We start from the raw sequence: 4,874 nt of genomic DNA, 5'->3' as shown, positions 1-4,874 counted from the left end.
TGGGCGGCAGGCCCCGGGGGGGCGGGGGGAGGGCGCCTTTTGGCTGCATGCAAGGGGTTCCGGGAACAGATTTGGAGGTCTAAGGAGAAAGTGCTGGAAAAGGACACCCCCCCAGGGTGGGAAGGGCTCTGACCAGAACAGCCCCCAGGCTTCTGTCTCAGGGATGAATGCGGCCTGGGGGCTCTGTCTTGCCTACTTTTGGAGACTATCAGTACTGGGGGATGGGGTACAGCCAGGCTTAGCTCAGGGTGAGGTTTTTGGGGCCATGGCACCCTGAACAGCCCCCCCATTCTGGTCTCCCTCTGTCCTCTCCCACCGCTTTGGCACTAAAGTAGCAAAACTGAGGCACGAAGGGACTGAACCCCTCTAATGCCCCCTCAGGTGACCTGCCTCGGAAGGGTGGGGCACTCTGGCAGGGCTTGCACAGGGGCCACCCCGCCCCCGGAAATCCAGCCTGAGATGGGCTGGCCTTGGGGACCCACCTGGCCCTGCCCTGGCCCGGGCCTCCTGCCGCTGGCCGGGGCCGGAGCGACTCACAGGCAGCAGTGTGCAGCTGGTTCCTCTTGGGGGGCTGTAGGCCAGGTTAACTCGGCTGTCCCCAGGGTGCGCCTGGGGTCTAATTGGGCTCGGGGAGCCTGGCCTAATGAGCTGGGGGGCAGAGCCCTGCGGCCCCAGCTACATCCCGGCGGCACCCCGTCGCCTGGGATCCTTCTGGGGGAGGAGGGCCTGGGCCAGGGGATCGGTTTGCTTTCTAGTCAGGCTGTGGTGTGACTTTGGGAAGGAACTCCTCTCTCTTTGATATATCTCAGGGTCGTTGATGCTCCCCCCAGGAAGGGGGGGGGTGGCTGGCATCCAGGGGTTTCTTCTTGGCTTCCTTCTAGAAGGTTCTCCTCTTTCTCGCTGCAGCAGCACAATCATTGTGGGAAAGGGAGCGTTTGGTCCCCAGACGCCTCCAGGCCCCTTGCCCCCTCTTCCTCCTGCCCGTCTGCCCGCCCCTGGCGCCCACTGGCGGGTTGTGGGGGTCCGCTGGCGTTTCTTTCTACCTCAGGTGTGTGACTTTGATGCCAAAATCCACCCAGCCTGCCCCTCTGTTCCACTTGCTCAGGACTTGGGGCAGGTAGGGAGCCGCGCCCCCACCACCCTGGGGGTGCACTGCGTCTGTGGGTGTGGCCCCGGTGCTGTCTTGAGGGGTCCGACTCAAAAAGCAGGCGGCCTGCTGTCCAACACTGGTGACTGAGGGGCAGGCGGGGCCGGGCTCTGCGCCCCTGCCCCTGGAGCCTGCCGGGGGGCGGGGGCCTCCAGAGGACCCGCACCTGCCTCCGTGGCCCCCTCAAGCCCTGCCCCTCCGACTCTGGGCTGTGGCCTCGGTGGGGGTTTAGGGAAAGGGCAGGTTTCTGGGGTGTGGTTCAGCACCCCATTATGCAAACCAGGGTGCCTCACCCCTGCCTGTGTACTGTCCATTCTGGAACTGGGGGCGCAGCAGGGCCAGGACAGGGTCTCCCAAACTCAGGGCGGAGAGGCGCTCCCTGCTCTGGGGGGTTTGTGGACAGGTTGCTTCTAGAATTTTCCTTGTGGCCTCTACACTGGCCACAGGCTGTCCAGCTGGGGGGTGGGCGGGGTGGACTGGTGCACGGGGTGGCTGGGTTAGTTTGAGTAGTTGTGCATTTATACAGCCACTTTTTCGCTTTTATCATTTTTGCCCACTTTTTTCTTTAATTTTGCTTTTGTGTTTTTTTCTCGGCAAACATGAATTCAGCCTTTCATTCTTGACAGGTGAAATTTCAGTTTCTCTGGGGTTTGTCAGATCGCGTGGATGCCACGCCTGAACTCAGGTTAAAGGAAAAAAAAGTTTTTTTAAAGGTATAACTACTCTCTACCTCTGGCCGGCCCAGCCTGTTGCGAGCTGCCCGCACAGGCGGCCTGTAACAGATTTCAGTTTTTGCAGAACATTCAGGTATTAAAAGGGAAAAAAAAGCAAAAGACCAAAAAAAAAGTGTGATTTTGAAATTTAAAACACTGAAAGTTTACATTTTATAATAACATTATTATGCAGATTGTATTTAAACTTCAGAAATATTTAAGACAATTGTAACCCTGTAAAGCTGATGAGATATTAAAACAAGACCAAACACTTCTGACTTTTAACAGAAATCCTCTCCTGTGGTGGTTTTTGGGCGCCGCCCCAGCCCCATCCTGTTGGGGTCCGTGTGGCAGAAGGCAGAGGCCAACCCAGAGGACTGCGCCCTGGGCCACTGGGCCATGTCTGGGGACATCTGTGGGCGTCACGGCTGATGGGTGCTCCAGGCACTGAACGGGTGGGGCCAGGGACGCTGGTCAGCCCCCCCGCCCAGCGCCCAGGGGAGCCCTCTACAGAGTGACCCCCACATCAAGGGGTGGGAAGGACCGAGCTGAACCACCCTTGAAAGTGGATGTAAGCAGTGGAGACCGGATGTGAAGCCATTTGGGGGTGACACGGCCGGGGGAAGGATGTGACCTAGGCCCCCAGGCTGGCTGTGGGGTCCAGGGTCCAGCGCAGACTCCTCGGCTGACTGAGCCCCCAGGATGTATGGCCAGGCCTACTGGTCCTGCTGCCGCACACGCTCCCTTCATCCTCAGCCCTTCAACTGTGCGCCGCTCCCTCACCCCACCTGTCACCCCGCTGCCGCTCCCTCACCCCACCTGTCACCCCGCTGCCCCTCCCCAATCGTGCACCTGCAGTGCTGGGCAGAGCCTCGAGGCTTGGGCCCCCCCACCCCCAGCCTCCTGCTGCGGTTAGGGTTAGGGTCACTGGCTCAGCAAAGCCCGCCCCGCTTGTACCAAAATCCACATCTCCAGTGTCGTGACACTTTCACCTTCTGGTGGGGGGCGGCTCCAGTGAAAGCAGATGGAGGGGTGTGCGGTCCCAGGGCTGCGCTTGCTGCCTCTAGCCATGTGCAGAGGGGGTGTCCTGTTCTGCAAGCCCAACCAGAGAAACCACCCCAGGATCCCTGGAAGAGGTCTCCTGGGCAGCGGTGCCAGGCGACGGCCTGGCCTGGCCTTCCTGACTCCCAGGCCACCAACTCCAGCCACAGCTGGCCTGGGCCGGTCAGGCCTGAGTCAGCCCAGACTCCAGCCTCAGCCTGGCTGACGGGAGTGAAGAAAAACAACTCCCTTCCCGTGAGCCAGCTCGCTTTTGGGGCCTCCCCGTTTGGTTTCTTCTGTGGCATTTTCCACTCAAGCCAGAAATGAATCCACCGAGACCTAATCCTGGCCCCCGGAGCCTGGGGGCAGCGGGAGGTGATACCACAGAGGTCAACCCCCTGCCCCTCAGGGAAACAAAGGGAAAATGCCTTAAAAAATTCTCTTTCCGCAAAACTGGATCTGCCAGTCCCGCACCTTCATTCCTCAGCCTGAGGGACCCAGAGAGGGTCAGAGCAACCCTGAAGCCACACAGCTCCCAGCGTGGGGGGGGGGGCAGTTGCCTCGGCAGCCGCTGCCTCCGCCCTGCCTCGCAGCAGCTCCGGCTTCCCAGCTCTGCGCCAGCCAGTTGGCCCCTGGGAGGCTCCCAGGGGGTGAAACTCAAAACCACTCTGCTTAGTGGCGCCCAGGGAGCCAGCAAGAAGCAAAGGTTGGAGGGGGGAAGGGGCTGGAAGGATCATTAACACACAGTGCGGCCAGGCCCCGAAGGCTGGGCCGCTACCCGCTGCCCAGGTTTGGGCACCCTGGCCGGGGAACGGGGCCCAGTCCGGGGTGCGACTGGGTGCCAAACGCCGGGGTCTGGCTCAGTCTATCAGTTGTACCCAGTGCTGGGAAAATGAGCAGGCTGTGGAGGGCTCGGCCTCAGTTTCCCAAGCCAGCGCCACCCACCACCGCCACCAGCCTGGGATTAGAGACCAGGCACCCAGCTGGCTCTGAGCAGGCCTGGCAACTGGGTGGTCCAAGAAGCCCCCAAGTGTGGCTTTGTCCTGCTCTTCTAACACAACTGGTCTGTCCTCATTCCAGGAAGGGCTGGGGGTGGGGTGACCTCTGACCTCACACAACAGCCTGGATGAGCTGGGTCCCCAAGGAAGGGAGGAGGGGAGGGAGAGGCCGGTGATGGGGACAGGGCTGTAGTCCATCTGCCCTGCCCCCCCACCGGCATCCACTGTCAGCACCCCTCTTCAATCAGCCTACCCCCTCGTTCTCCCCTGCACCTGTGCCGACCGGTGGGCCTCAGAGTCCTGGAACCCAGGAATGTGGAAACTTCAAGACCAGATCTCAAAACAGGACGGGAGGCAGGGCAGAAATCCCCCAGCACGCCCCCTGCCACACACTTCCGCAGCCGGTCGGCAGCCATGACACACCTGCTCCGCGTGTGGGGAAACTGAGGCCCCAGCCTTGGCCCCGGCTCAGAAGTGCCTGGTCCCAGCCCTAGAGGGAGCTGAACAGAGGGCTACCAAAGAGCGGGGAGCTGCCCACTGCGGCCATTTTCAAACTGGGCTTCACAGAGCACCAGTGACTCAGGATTCAGAGGAAGATGTGGCTGGGGGGTGAGACTGTAAGGTGGCATTCGAAGTGCCCTCGTGTCCCTATTCCCACTTTTAAAACATGCAGGAACCTGGGGGCACCAGCTGGCTCTGCGAGTGGAATTCGGGGACGGTGGGCCCTGCCCAGTTCCCGGTTGGCAGCTCCTGGGTCTGGACGCCCCTCCCGCAGCCTGCACCAGGGCCTCGTCCGTCCCCGGGGTAGAGTGGCACTGCGTCTCCCAACTGCCCCCAGGCCTGGAGAGGCCGGCTCTCCCCGCCCCCGGCTGGCCTCGGGTCTTCCCCCTTTCTCCTCAGGTGTCGCTTCCCCGCTCCGGGAAGCCCCTCTCCCCGGGTTCCCGAACGCTCCCCGCGGTGCCCCTCCCGGCACTG

The sequence above is a fragment of the Condylura cristata genome, unplaced genomic scaffold (genome assembly GCF_000260355.1).
Source record: "Condylura cristata isolate star-nosed mole 26May11 unplaced genomic scaffold, ConCri1.0 scaffold00025, whole genome shotgun sequence".
Classification (NCBI taxonomy): domain Eukaryota; kingdom Metazoa; phylum Chordata; class Mammalia; order Eulipotyphla; family Talpidae; genus Condylura; species Condylura cristata.
The sequence above is the reverse complement of the archived record's forward strand: the minus strand, read 5'-3'. Positions refer to the sequence as shown.